Raw genomic sequence first — 15,955 nt, forward strand, 5'->3', positions numbered from 1 at the left:
TCGGATTTCTGGTCATTGCTCTCCCAACTAGGCTTTGACAAACACCCCCCTATCAAAACCCACCAAAGAGGACACCAATTAGACCTGGTCACACTATCCTCCAAGGAACAGGCCAATCCCAATTTTTACTGGAAACAAGGCAGCTGGTCAGACTCCCTTTGGTCTGACCACCGCCTATGTACCTTCACCATTGGATGCCAACTCAAACCCACCAAAAGCGGCAAAACAAGAACCATCAAAACCCACTCCTCCAGAGGAAAAATTGACCCAACGGAATTCTGGTCCCATTTTGAAATCAACACCAATCCAATAGAAGGTACGGAACAAACCATGACATCCTGGATACAAGATAGTACCAACATACTAAACGAGATTGCCCCCACAAAAACACGTAGAATAAGAACCCCAAACCAAGAGGGCTGGTTCGACCCAGAACTACTGCTATGCAAGAAGGACCTCAGAAAAGCCGAAAGATTATGGCAAAAAACTGGATCCCCAGAACACAGATTGGCCTGGAGAAAAAAATTAAAAAAATACAAAACCCTCACTGTTGAAAAAAGAAAAAACTTCTACTCCCACAAAATCGGTAATACTAAAACCAATAACAGGAACCTCTTCAGACTGGTCAACGATCTTTACAACACAGAAACCTGCACAAATTTACAAGAAGAATCCACCTTAACCGCCAACACCCTTGCCGACTTCTTTAACACCAAGATCCAAAAATTAAGAACATTATTACCCGCCAGTCCCAACCCCCTCGAGCTCTTCCCCATCCTCACAGACTTGGATTCATCATACCCAGACCCAGGAACCAGAGCCGACCTCAGCTGGAAACAATTTGCATTAACCGACTGGAAAACCTTCAATACTTACTACAACAAGTATACACACTCCTATTGCCACCTGGACACATGCCCTCCAAATATCATGAAAACCGCCCCCCCCCCCCACTTTAAAGCAAAAATGATGACATGGGTCAATCACCTACTATCCACAGGAAACTTCCCATCTGAGCAAGGTCATATAATGATCACCCCAATTCTAAAAAACACGAAAGAACCACCTAACTCCCCATCTAACTATAGACCGGTCGCCAGCATCCCCCTATTTACCAAAATAGCGGAAGGGATGGTAAAGGCGGAACTTTCTGAATACCTCGAAAAATTCAACATTCTATGTGACAACCAAGCAGGCTTTCGCGCGGACCATAGCACTGAAACCGTCATAGCCTCCCTTCTCGACCACCTCCACACGCTCTTCAGTCAAGGCTCAAGTGCCCTGATCATACAACTCGACCTGAGCAGCGCCTTTGACCTGGTCGACCACACCATTCTCCTTGAATGCCTAGCTCACATTGGCATCTCAGACCAGGTCCTTAACTGGTTTCAGGGCTTCCTACAAAACAGATCATATAAAGTATTCATGAATAACTCTTTCTCTTACTGCTGGGACAACACCTGTGGGGTCCCGCAGGGCTCCCCCCTCTCCCCCATCCTATTCAACGTTTACCTAGCCTCCCTAGGTAAACTCTTACACAACCTAAATCTCAAATTCTTTATTTATGCAGACGATATCACAATAGCCATCCCACTAACCAACTTTTCACAAGAACTACTTGAACACACTTCAAACATTCTCAACCAGATAGAACTCTGGATGCTTTCATTCAGACTGAAATTAAACCCCGACAAATCAAAATTCTTCTTAGCCTCCCCCAAAGATAAAATCAAGGAAACCACAATTCAACTAAAAGGAAAGACCTTACCCCTCGATTCGACCATAAAAATTCTGGGAGTCACGCTGGACAAAAACCTATCCCTAGAAAACCATACCGACATCATCGCCAGGAAAAGCTTCTCGGCACTCTGGAAGCTTCGCACCATAAAAAAATACTTCAATGACACTGCATTCCGCCTACTCGTACAATCCTTCATCCTCAGCACTCTCGACTACTGCAACATCATCTTCCTTAACGCTACAAAGAAAACTACCAGGAGATTAAAAATAATTCAAAATACCGCAGTGCGCCTCATTTTTGACCTAAAGAAATGGGAACATGTCACTCCATTCTATCACCAACTGCACTGGCTGCCAGTAGAATCTAGAGTTCTCTTTAAATTTGCATGCTTTTGTTACAAATCGGTTAACGGTTCTTCCCCAAGTTACATAAATACCCACTTCAACCTTTACTGCAACAAAAGGACATCACGCAGAATCCAACTGTTCGCCTTCCCCTCGCCAAAACACTGCCTTCTCAGAAGATCCCTCGAAAGTACTTTCGCATTCCAAGCAGCCAAGTTGAACCCATGGCTGGCCCAGGTGATACTCGAGGCCCCTAATTACCTTGCCTTCAGAAAACTACTAAAAACTTACCTATTCAACAATCACGACCCCTATTTAATCCCTTCACCTCACATAACCCCGGCCCCTCCCCCAACCCCTTCCTCCCTCACCTGACTCCCCCTCGACCCTCTCTCCTCTTCCCTTGTCTAGTCCGATCTAATCCACAATTTTCAGCTAAACTGTTATACATCTCCCTTTCATTGCAGACTACTGTAAATTGTGGTAACTTCATTGCTGTCTGTTGTAAATTGTAAATTGTTGTAATTTACTGTAAATCTACAGGTAATTTGTTTGTAAATCTGCTTGTAACATGTTGTAAATAAGCTTGTCAATGCAGACCATTTGTTAATTGTTGTAAACCGCCTAGAACTCGATGGGTATGGCGGTATATAAGAATAAAGTTATTATTATTATTATTATTATAACCCTAATCAAAAAAGGGGGTATAAAAGTATAGGTGGTGTGTAGATAGGAAATAATGGAGTTTGGCTGCTACTAGAGAATGACATGGGATCAGATTGTCCCCATCCCCGCTGGATCTCTCTATCATCGTCCCATCCCCAATCAGCTCTGTCCCTGTCCTGCAAGCTCTATCCTTATCTGCACAATCCTCAAACACTTTAAAATCATAAGTGTACAAGGCTTATGCGGTTTAGACAAAGCTTGAAAGAATGGGACTGTGAAAGAGATCCTTGCCTGCTTGCATGAGAGAGAGAGATGTGCATCAAGTGCTGTATTAGTTAATGACATATTACAACAGTGGTAACCTTTCACCTACATGTGATCATCGGCTAGAATTGGACTACCGAGCTGATATAATGTGCATGACCTAACTTGTACGCTGGTGCTGAGGACAGTGACCTTGTATCTTTCAAAAACATCATGTTTCAGGTACTATAGCAAACTTTTTACCTGGACTTCTAAGTCATGCCTAGTGCCCTGCAAAGTTGATCTCACCATCCTGGGGCTAAAGTCAGGTATATTCCTGTACCTTCCAGAAAATCATATTTCAAAATAGTGTGAGGGACAAAGTGTTCTCATGCTATATATGGACAGACTGCACATCAGGAGTCGCTGGCCACCTTACCTGCATTGATCAGCTGGACTTCACAGATTGCCTGCCTTCTGTTGCATACCATCTTTCCAGGAGATGTCACCAACATCAGATCATTAGCCCTCTCTGTTATTTCCTAGAAGAATGATATTTGCCTATCTTTGGACATAGCTAGGGCTGGGATGCATTTTCTCTAACTACTTAGCTGATAAGGATGTGTGTCTTGTTTTCCTAAGCTGTTAACCTTGCATATGTCTGGTCACTCATATGTTTACATTAGACAGTACTATAAATAAAAGCCTTTATTTTAACCAATGCAGTATCCTCTTTTTCTTTGTTTCCATAGCTCTCTCCAGTGGGCTCACTATTCTGTATCATTGGGCTGCTTCTGATTGTGCAAACTCACAAATTTATACTGGGGTTTCTTGGATATGATGACATCTATCACAGGAATTTCTAGACTCTTTCTGTTGACCCTAAAGCCAGTTAGGTTTGCAAAATATCCACAAAGAGAGAGGGAGGAGTAGCCCAGTGGTTAGAGCTACTGCCTCAGCATTCTGAGGTTGTGAGTTCGATCTCAGCCTGCTCCCTGTCACTCTGAGCAAGTCACTTAACCTTCCAGGTACCACAGTTAATTGTGAGCCTTTTGGAATAGATAGGGAAAATACTTGAGTACCTGAATATTATTCAATGTATTATAAACCACTTTGGTTGAATCTCTTCAAGAAAAAGGTGGTTAATAAATCCCAATAAATAAATATAAGATGATTTTCTCAGATTTTTTTATGGAAATTCACCAAATCATTGAACTTGGCTGGAGAAACTAAAAGTTAATCACTCAAGATCAACAAAACTTTTAGACCTGTGTCTGAAGACCCCTGCAGGAGGGGGGTAGGTCTATGAAATTAGTATAGGGGGCTGCATAAAGAAAAAAAAAAGAAAAAAATCTCTTCATCCTCCTATAAACCATGTAAACAGACTACACAGTCTGTTGAATACCCAGGATCAGCAGTGGCTGTAGACAAAGCAATAACAAAATCTACAGCAGCTGCTTTAAAAAATGAAATGATGATAACATGAGAATGGTTAAAAAAAAAACCAAATAAAAAAACCTTAAGAGGAGCAGCTGCAAAGGTCAAAAATTTACATCAATCATGGAAGCTAGTCATAAATAGCATCCTGGAAGCCCAGACCAGATATATTCCATGTATTAAAAACGGAGGAAGGAAAACCATATGGCAGACGGCATGATTAACAAGTGAGGTGAAGGAAGCTATTACAGCTATAAGAAAATCCTTTAGAAAGTGAAAGAAAGATCTAACTGAAAACAGGAAAAAACAGCATAAGGAATGGCAAGTCAAATACAAGGTACTGATAAGGAAGGCAAAGAGACCTTGAAAAGAAGATTGCGTTGGGAAGCACAAATACATAAGAAAATCTTTTTATGTATATTAGAAGCAAGAAGCTGGGAAAATAATTAGTTGGCCTGCTATATAGTTGAGGGGTAATAGGGGGCTCAGGGAAGACAAGACCTTAGCAGAGAGATTAAATGAATTCTTTGCTTTGGTCTTCAATGAGGAAGATATAGGGAGATACCGGTGCCAGAAATGGTATTCAATGCAGATGAGTCAGAGAAATTGAAACAAATCTCTATAACAATGGAAGATGTAATGAAGCAATTTGAGAAACTGAAGAGCAGCAAATTGCCTGGACCATATGGTATACATCCTAAAGTACTGATAGAACTGAAAAATGAACTTGCAGAGCTATAATTAGTAATTTATCTATAAAATTCAGCATGATACCCAAAGAATGGAGGGTGGCCAAAAAACAGCTAGTTTTTAAAGGGATTCCAAAGGAGATCCAGGAAATTATAGACCAGCAAGTTTGATGTCAGTGCCAGGCATAATGAGAGAGACTATTATAAAGAACAAAATTACAGAGCATATACATAAGTATGGATTAATGAGAGAAAGCCAACATGGCTTTAGTCGAGGGAAATCTTGCCTCAATCTACTACATTTCTTCAAAAGGGGTGAATAAATACATGGATAAAGGTGAACCGGTTGATACTGTGTATCTGGATTTCCAAAAGGCATTTAACAAAGTACCTTATGAAAGACTCCCTGAGGAAATTAGAAAGTCATGGGATAGGAAGCAGTGTTCTATTATAGATTATGAACTAGTTAAACAAAGAAAACAGAGAGTAGGGTTAAATGGTCAGTATTCACAATGGAGAAGGGTACATAGTGGGGTTCAAAAAACTAAACAACAAGCCAAGGTTAAAGAATAAATCACCAACTTAACAACCCCTTATGATATCAAAAGGTATGATGTCAGTAATTTCTTTGATGAAAAAAGATTATCAGTTTTGATGATTACTTCCAAAAGTTGGTTCTAGGAAGAGGAGGGAAAGCCTCAGTCTCCAACCTGCTGCAACTCACTTTTTTTGCATGCAGATCCAGTGAACATAAGGAGCAAAACTGTGTCTGGGCAGACTCTCAAATAAAATTCTTTAGCACTAATCCTCCGTGCTCACTGGCTTTCTAGAACCAACTATTGGAAGTAATCATCAAAATTGATAAATCTTTTTCCATCACAGACATTATTGATACCACATTATATAAGCGGGGTTCCCCAGGAGTCTGTGCTGGCATCACTGCTTTTTATCATATTTATCAATGATCTAGAAATGGGAATAACTAGTAAGAGAATTAAATTTGCTGACGATACAAAATTGTTAAAAGTTACCAAAATCGCAAGAGGACTTTGCGAGAATGGGAGACTAGACATCAAAATTTGATACTGCCCACAGAGATTTTTATGCTCCTCTCAAAAGAAGATGTTTTTGTTGCTTGGTTTTGGTCAAGTTACATTGGTTTTAACAAGGAGTCGAGCTATTTCATATGTAGGCCCTGCTTTGTAGAATTCCTTGTTTGATAAGTTTTTTGATGGCGTGCCGTACTCATCTTTCAGAAAACTGCTGAAAACAATTGTTTCAGCAACACTTAGGAACTGTAGTGTTTAAATAGTATAACTAAAATGGTACAATGGTACAACAGGCCATCAAACAGATGTTCCTTGTTGATCTGTTAAAAGTAGCCATTATTGAAATATGCTGATGTAATTTATACTATAATGAAGATGTATTTTGCATTTGTATGTTTTTAATGTACACTGCTGAATACTTATGTCAACAATGGTAAATCGAAAATAATAAATCCAATTCAATCTAATCCAAATGACGTTTAATGTAAGCAAGTGCAAAATGATGCATGTGGGAAAGGGGAAGCCGAACTATAGCTACATAATGTAGGGTTCCACATTAGGCGTTGCGACCCAAGGAAAGATCTAGATGTCATTATTTAGGATGGAATGAAACTCTTTGCTCAGTGTGCGATGGGAGCTAAGAAAACAAATAGAATATTAAGAATGATCAGGAATGGAATGGAAAACAAAGATGAAATGTTATGTCTTTGCATCGCTCTATGATGCAGTGATATTCAATCAATGAACAAATAATTTATAGATTGTGATAGGCAGACTATGCCTGCTAGGAGTGTCCCTAGTGCAGGTAGCAATGACCCTTCTCATACACCTCCATTTAAACCATTTTCTGACTCAGAAGCTGAATTTCCTTCTAGATCCTGTAGAGGGAGTAGGAGAGTAGGAGTGCTAGGTTCCCATCCCCCTCTATGTCCCAAGGTGATTAACCAGAAATCCTTTCCATCTGAGGGTTGGGGCAGGGCTGCAAGCTGCTGTTCCTGAGAACTAGGCTTCTAGAAGGCTTCTAGAGAATCGGAGGTGGGAAGAAGGGCAGCAGAACAGGTCCTGGGAGCTCCTGATAGCAGCCAAACTCCTGAGGCTATGGAGTTAACAGAGGCTGGGGCAGAAGTATCTCACAGTCCGGTGGAGGAACCGCTTGCCATGGAACTTGAAATGAGCCCTGATACCAGTGCTGAGTTGACTCCTGAAGCCACACCCAGGGAAGTTTGCCTCCTGAAAGCAAGCAACTAAAGGCTTGCTAAAGAATACTACAAGTTTGTTTTGCCTGTTTTTTTTCAAGAGCTGAATGATTCTTACTCCTGCCAATGAGTGAATTTTCGCTGTTGTTGAACTGGGCAAAGACTTTGTTTTGAACGGTGATAATTAAAGGCAGTGGGGTTTGCCCCATGTTTCGTGGTGGGATAGTGGGCCTAACTATTGGCAAGATAAAATCCACATGGAGCATACTGTCTTTCCAGCACTCAGCTGCTGAAGAAGCCAGTATAGTAACACTGACTTGGAGCTGGGTTATCACAGTCCAGAAGTTATTATTCTGTTTCAAAAGTTTTCTTTTCTTTTTATTGTGCACTCTTACTGGCCTGCAAACTGAATGAAAACTTACCTCTGTTAAGGAGAGATTTTTGTGATTTGATTTTGGACTCTCTTGTTTTCTCAACCCAGAGACTATTGTCTAACATTATGGTGAAATGTGCATGGGAAGCCTGTTGGCTTCAATTGAATGATCCTGACAAATAAGTCGTGGATTTTCTTTTTGGTTATTATGAAAGATTAAAAACCTTAATTTCATTGAAGCTGGGACTATTACTTTTGATGGTGTTCCTTATTCTGAATGCTGAATTATCACGTCCTTGTGCAGCCCACTGCGGCTCACAAGAGTTTACCTGTCACCGGTGAACCCAGACATCTTGCCTGGAGCTTGCTGGTCACAACATAAGAACATAAGAAATGCCTCTACTGGGTCAGACCTGAGGTCCATCGTGCCCAGCAGTCTGCTCACGCGGCAGCCCAACAGGTCCAGGACCTGTGCAGTAATCCTCTATCTATACCCCTCTATCTCCTTTTCCAGCAGGACATTGTCCAATTCCTTCTTGAACCCCAGTACCGTACTCTGCCCTATTACGCCCTCTGGAAGCACATTCCAGGTGTCCCCCACACGTTGGGTAAAGAAGAACTTCCTAGCATTCGTTTTGAATCTGTCCCCTTTCAACTTTTCCGAATCTGCTGAAGAGCTGGCATGGGACTATACTAAGGTTAATTTATATGTCATGTAAACGTCAAGAATGCTAGCGCTAACAGGCATAAGTATACATTTACTCATGAAAGTGCCAGCAGAGGGTCTAAGCATTATTCTGCAAATACCCACATAATTTACATAGTGCATACTTGCAAGGGAGGCATAAACATGGGCAGAGCATGGGCTGGCCTCAAAGTTATACACATAACCCACACTTATGGTATATCCATGGCTGGTGCAACTGCAGGCCCACCAACAAGGTCTGAGCTCCCTTCATGACTCCCCCCTCCCCGGAATAGACCTCCACTGGGCATTCCTTCTAAAGAAGCCCTTTTCTACACCTTAGCAGGCCACCCTCAAGCCTACCTGAACATACCTGCTAGGCTAGTGGGTCATCTGGGAAGAAGTGAGGCCCCCTCACTCTGGTGGCTCCAGGTACAAAACTGCCATCAAGACTTCTAGTTGTAGTCTCCATGGGTCACCTATTTACAACTGCCATTAACCTGGTATCAATGGGCACAACTAATATTCTATAATGGAATCTGGGTGTCCAGATACCATTATAGAATAGATGCTCCCCATGCAGCATTTGCACCAATTTATAGAATTAAACCTAGTATTTTTCTTAGGAAATGTAAATATTTTTAATTAAAACCTTTCAATGATGTTTGCTTATGAGTGATTGACATTTGACATGACCACATAATCCGCATATATGAATTTTAAAAGTTGTGTTACAAGTCTAGGTTACATATTTCTTCAAATCTAATCTAATCTAATCTAAACCTTTAGTTTATATACCGCATCATCTCAACTGAAATAGTTCTTTAACTAACTATAGAAATGCTGAGCGACTTCTAGCCAATTTATTCCAGTGTGCACTCAGATCAAGACACCAAGTTTTAAGCAAACAATTAAAAACTCTTTGATGTTATTTTCTTGGGAGTTTAATATATTTTAATTTGATATATATTACATGCATTAAATGTGTCATATGATGCAATACACACAAGCTTTATATTGTGATTAGTTGTTTTTTTTATATTTTTCAGACCCTATTTTAGAGTGGTCAGCTTAATAAATATTTTCACAGGGCATCCTTTTTCTGTCCTACCAACATACTGCTTCCTTGTATCAAATAAAAAACACATCTCTCATGTTTTATTTAGTAGTTATGTTTTTTTCATCAGGAATGAAACCTGGCAGACAGGATATGCCTCATCTGCCATCCTATTTTATATGACTCAGAGTCTTATGGTAAAAATATGTAGTTTATAAGTAAGGGAGTAATATGAAACAGAGCGTTTTATGGTTTGTCTAAAAAAAGACACCAACTGATCACCCACTATTAAGGCTATGTTGCTGTCTTTCCATTTTCTAACATCTGTGAACTTCAGAAAATGTAATGTATCCGATTTATGGAGAGGGATGTAGAGAAGAAAATTCTGCAAACAGATAGTACAATTTCTTTATTTAAAAAAAACAAAAAACCCACAAGAAGAAAATTATTGTGAAAAGAAATATCATTGTAACACAAGGGCTGGCAACTCTAGTTCTCATTTGCCATAATTAGTTGTGTTTCTAGGCCATCCACAATGAAACACAAAAGGTACTTTTGCATACAACAGATTTCAGGTTTATTAAAAGTGTGATATATTATCCTCGAGTAAAAACTTCCAGAGTGGTTTACATTTTAAAATTTAATAAAATTTTTAAAAAAGAGAGTAAATAAAAAAACTCCATTCAATATAGAACAGGTTGAGATAAGCTAAAGCTAAGATAGTGAAAGACAGTACTGAAGTACCTAGGGCTTTCTGAGCAAGACCTGATTAATCACTGCAGCTTAGGGGGCCTAAGGATCAGTGGTATAGGCATCTCAAACATGGAAAGTTTTAAGAGCAGAATCAAAGTCCGTGTAAGAATTAGTCAATCACAACTGAAGATGCAAAGCATTCCAAAAAGTCAGATCAATGACACTAAGGGGCTCATTTTCCTGTTTAAATTGTTTATTAATTTTATACAAACACATCTTGGAGTAAGTGTAAGATTATTCATCAATAACATTCTTGAAAAACACTTATGTACTATACATGAATACAAAATAAAACAATCCCTTTCGCTCTCTATGGATTTGTATGTAGAATATGAAATCTTTAATATGGTAGGTACATAGAATTAAAGTTGTTCAACACAAGAATCTAATGAACCCCAGATTCCTATAAATCTTTGTGATTCATTTTCTGCAAGCATTTTCTCATATCGGTAATACTGACATAGGGTCTCCCACCAAAATGGCATATTTAACCTATCCCATTGTTTCCAGTTCATTGTAATCATTTGCAAAGCAACACCTGTCATAATGTAAAGAAGTTTATTTTTGGAACTATTTAGCGGGCAATTTTTCATAATTGAAGTATCTAACATTATAATTCCATATGATAGCGGAATCGGGACTTCAAGAATTGAAATTATTTTGTCCATATGGACTTCCAGAATCCAAATATTAAAGGCCAGTGAAATAAAAGATGATCTAACATTCCAATTTCTAACTGGCAATGCCAGCACTTATTAGAACATGTCGAGTCTGTTTTTTGTAATCTTACTAGAGTCCAAAATACTCTATACATTAAACAAGTATAAAGTTTGCCTCATCAAAGCTGAGGCTGTACATCTCACTCTATGATTCCAAAGCCTAGGCCATTGAGTTTCTGAAATATTAATTTGCAACTCTAAACTCTAAGTTTTATTGAGGCTTTATACATAATTTGAAGATGTCTTGTTTCTTTTTGGGCAATTCCTATGAATAGGGTGTTGCAGTAATCAATTTTTGAGATTACCAAGGAGTAGATTAAAATGTTTAAAGATGTAGGTTCTAGGAACTTCGAAACGGAGCGTATTTGACCCAGTCTAAAGAAAGTAGATTTTACAACACTGCTAATATGTTCATCGAATGATAACTTTTGATTGAAAATTATCCCTAAGGGTGATAGCAGTAACAAAATTTGGGAGTTTCTTTCCATGAGAAGAGAATTATCTTTGATTTTACTACATTTAGGGCAAGTCTGTTAGCCTCCAATCACTGGTGTTTCTTGTTGATTGCCAAGACATTCTATTTGCTAAAATGTCCAAAATGCCATTTTTGAAACAAATTTAGACTGTTTTCTATGCTGTTTAAAGTACCTCTAAATCTGGTGTGTTTTGGACAGGATTAGGGCAGCCTTATGATTTGGACATTTTTCTGCAATAATGGAACATTACATAAAACATCCAGGACAAAACTTAGATGTTTCCATAACAAATAAGTGTCAAAAAAGTAGCCAAATTGACCAGATAACCACTGGAGGCATGAAAGGGCAGCTCCCCTTCTCCCCCCACTGGTCACTGACCTCCCCCCCCCCAAAAAAAAAAAAAAAAAAGTGAATGAAATAGTACACTGAAGAACAGGGAACCCGGGACCATATCCCACTCTAACTGCTACACTTGTGGTGGGAAGTGTAAGCCCTCCAAAACCCACCCAAAACATATTGTACCATCATATAAGTGGCACCTGCAAAGATAAGAGCTATTGAGGTAGTAGGTTTTGAGCAAGTTTGGGGTAAATTTTGTGGGCTCCCAATAAGGGAATTCTGGTGAGATGTGTACCTGGGACCTGTTATGTGAAGTTCACTGCAAGTGCCCCCTATGGTACTCCACTGCTCTGCTGGTCTGTGCGGACAGTCTACTTAGAATTCTAGCCCCTTCTACAACCCAATGGCTGTTTTCTGTGCATTTTTCATTTGGACTTTTTTTTTTTTAATGGTTAAAAAAGATAGACACAGCTGTGTCTGACATGTTGCATTTTTCTCTTTTCTTTTCTGTGCCCTTTACCTTTTGGCAGACATCCAAGAGATGTGCTTTTGGTCTGGTTTTTCATCTCCTAGAAGTGGCTTTTTTCATTCACCTCCTCTTCTGGGGTCCAGATGCTCTCTTATTTTTGACTTTAGCATAGATAAATAGCTCCATGTGCCAGACTTACCTACATACAGTTTTTCAGCAGAGGGCAGAGAGTTTAGGAAAGGAGAGCCAAGGATGCTATCACTGATTTTCTCTTAAAGGAGAGGAACCCTCCACCCCCTCCCCACAGAGGGGCATTTTCAATAGGATGACATCCAGAAATCCAGTAGAGAAAATGTCTATTTTCAAAACAGCCAAGATTTCTAGCTTTATTTTTTTTTTTTTGGGGGGGGAGGAATGACCTATCAAGACATTTTGGCCCTAAGTATATCTATCAATTTTGGCCATTTTCAAATACTGTACAGAGAAATCCAAATAAAAAGTGCACAAACACAAGCTATTGGGATATCCAAGCAGCCAGCATTCTTAGTAAACTGGCCACACAGACATCTGAGTGAAACAGAGGGGCACTCTAGGGGGTACTGCAGTGAATGTCACATTTAAAAGTTCCATGTCACTATAACCTGCTTATATTGTATGGTGAGCTCTCCAAAACCCACACACACAAAATCAAAAACAAAAAAAAACCCAAAAACTTATTGTACCCACCTATAACACCACAACAATAGTCCTTATGCCTTCAGGTGTCATCTTTATATAGGTACAGTAGGTTTTGGGTGGGTTTTTGAGTGCTCACTATACAATATAAGCAGGTTACTTTTAAATGTGACATTCACTGCAGTACCTGCTGGGCTCAGCTGTCTGTGTGGCCATCAGAAGCTGTACCAGGGGGTGCTGAAAAGTTCTTTGCTCAGCCAAGAAGAGAATGATGTGGATATGGTTCAAGCAAAGATCTAAAACAGTGTCAAAACATAGAATTTTATTTCTGCAAATTGGCACTTAATGAAATAAGATAACACTATTTTCAGCTACAGTGACAAAATAACACTCAGAATTTAAGAAGTTGGTTGGTTGGGCTGAGAACTTTTCAGCATCCCTTCATAATACAGGCTAGAACAGCGGTCTCAAACTCGCGGTTCATGGGCCGCATGTGGCCCCCCTGAGGTGCTAATTTGCGGTCCGCAATCTGGTATGCAATCTCGCACTCTGGGCCAGCAGACTTGCAACTTCCTGCTGCCATCGCGGCAGATATGCGAAGGCAGGAGTCTCAGCATACACAACGGCAGATACACGAAGGCAGGAGTCCCAGCATACGCAACGGCAGCAAGAAGTTGCAAGTCAGCAGGCACCGGCGCGATCTCGCATACTGGGCAGGAAGAGAGGCTCCGGCATCGGTGTCAGCTGACTTGCAACTTCCTGCAGCCGTTGTGTATGCCAAAGGCAGGAGTCTCAGCATATGCGATGGCAGCAGGAAGTTGCAAGTCAGCTGACGCCGGCACCAGAGCCTATCTTCCTGCCCAGTGTGCGAGATTGCATACAGACCGTGGCTGCAAAATACAGGTATTGCTGGACAGGGGAGGAGGGGAAGAAGGAAGGGGAAGGGGTACTGCTGGACAGGGGAGATAAGGGATATTGCTGGACGAGGGGAGCAGGGAAGGGAGAAGGGGTACTGCTAGACAAGGGGAAGGTAAAAGGAAGGGAGAAGATGTGCTTCTGGACCTGGCAGAAAGGGAGGGAAAGGTGCTACACACCGGAGGAGATGGTGAGATGGTGCATAGGGAGAAAGCATGTTGGGTTGGGGGGGTTGGAAGGAGGGATGCCACTGAGGGAAGAGGAAAGGACAGAGAGAGAAAGCGTGCAGGAGGCAGAAAGTGTTGGATTCATGGAGAGGGCAAGATGGATGGGGAGGATAGAAAGGAGGGAAGGAGAAATGTTACACTGGGGAAGGGGGAGAGGGCAGAGTTGGACTCATGGAGGGAGAGAAAGAGATGTTGTTTGGGTGAGGGAAGGAGGACCAGAGGAGTGTTACAATACTTAATAAAGGGTTAAAAGTTTTCGGTGAACATTCCTCCCTGGCCAGTCTGTTGGTGCCATCTTTTTGACGTCACAGACAGCTGATCGGGAGGTATTTAGAATGAAGAGGAATATGCCACGGCCATCTTGATAATACGAACTCGGTGGTCGTTATGCGGGTGATGAGCTTTACAAAGGTAGTAATTATTCTAAGAGTTCTGATGTAGATATAAATGTTTAAGATGTTTTGAAGACATTGATTTACAAGGATAAACTTTATTAATAATGCAGGTTTTATTGTTGTAGGGATAGTAGCCTTGAAGAAATCCTCCGGGTGAAACATGTCAGCTTATTAATCCCTCAAAAACTGACAACTTAAATTAAGTATTAAATAAATTATAAATTATTTATAATATTTATAAACTTGAAGGATACAACTATATCCAACTAAAAATATAAAAATTTCTGTAAGAGACCCAGTGAAGATTAAGGGGATCATAATCGAAAGAGAAAAACGTCTAAAAACCAGCCTAAGTCGGCACTTAGACGAACATTGTCTAAATATGTCCAAGTGCCGATAATAAAAACGGGTTTTGGACGTATTTCTAAATGGCCTAGCCCTTCATAGTGCCACTGAATGACCAAAGCTAAACGGGGTGTTTCAGGATGAGTGTCGAGGGTGGGAGTTGGGCGGGACATGAGCCGGCTTAGACTTAGTCATACAGCATGTATAACCGAAAGTAATACAGCCCAGGATCAAAAACCCACCTAAGTACTGCAAACACATAAAACAGACTCCCACACAATACCCCAGTGATCACCGACCCCCCCCCCGCCCCTAAAAATATTAATCACACCTTTAAAATTCAGCCTCCAGACCATCATCACCTGGCAGCCTGGCATAGTAAAGCCTAGTCGTCCAGCACAGAGGCGGCTTAAGCCATCTTGAGGGTGGGTTAGGGACTCAAGGAGAGGAGGACCCATGCCCATAAACCCCTGTAATCATTGCATTGATACTTAAACATGTGCACTCCCCTATACACCTCCAAAACCCTTTTTTACTGGCATATAAGTGGCTCCTGCAGCCATAAGGGCTATTAGGGTGGCAGGGGTATCAAAGTCCCTCCTTGAGGGCCGCAATCCAGTCGGGTTTTCAGGATTTCCCCAATGAATATGCATGAAATCTATGTGCATGCACTGCTTTCAATGCATATTCATTGGGGAAATCCTGAAAACCCAACTGGATTGCGGCCCTCAAGGAGGGACTTTGAGATCCCTGGTCTAGGGGATTCTGGAGGTGGTTTGGGGGCTCACCATGACCTATAAGGGAGCTGTAGTGAGATGAAGACATGGCACCCTTTTTGTAAAGTTCACAGCAGTGCCCTATAAGGTACCCCACTATTTAGGTGCCATGTCTGGGTGTTCAGTTCATCACTATTTTTGCCTTACCAATTTCTGCTTTGCCTAGGCATAGCCTGTATAAATGCCAGTGCATTATAATCACCTCATCAGGGGTTGCATTTTGATGCCCAGTCTCCCAGCCTCAAAAGGTCATCTTGCAATTTTCCACAATCCTCTTGCAAGTTAACAACTTTGTGTCATCAGCAAATTTAATTCTCAATAGTTATTCCTATCCCTAGATCATCGATAAATATGTTAAAAAGCAGTGGTTCCAGCACAGACCCCTG

At 40.8% G+C, this 15,955-nt stretch overlaps 1 protein-coding gene across 3 annotated transcripts in view; it reads right to left on the minus strand.

Moving 5' to 3' along the window:
- HMGA2 (high mobility group AT-hook 2) overlaps window positions 1–15,955 on the minus strand; it is a 370,719-nt gene that overhangs the window by 271,524 nt on the left and 83,240 nt on the right. The window lies entirely within an intron of this gene.

The sequence above is a fragment of the Geotrypetes seraphini genome, chromosome 9, assembly GCF_902459505.1.
Source record: "Geotrypetes seraphini chromosome 9, aGeoSer1.1, whole genome shotgun sequence".
Classification (NCBI taxonomy): Eukaryota; Metazoa; Chordata; class Amphibia; order Gymnophiona; family Dermophiidae; genus Geotrypetes; species Geotrypetes seraphini.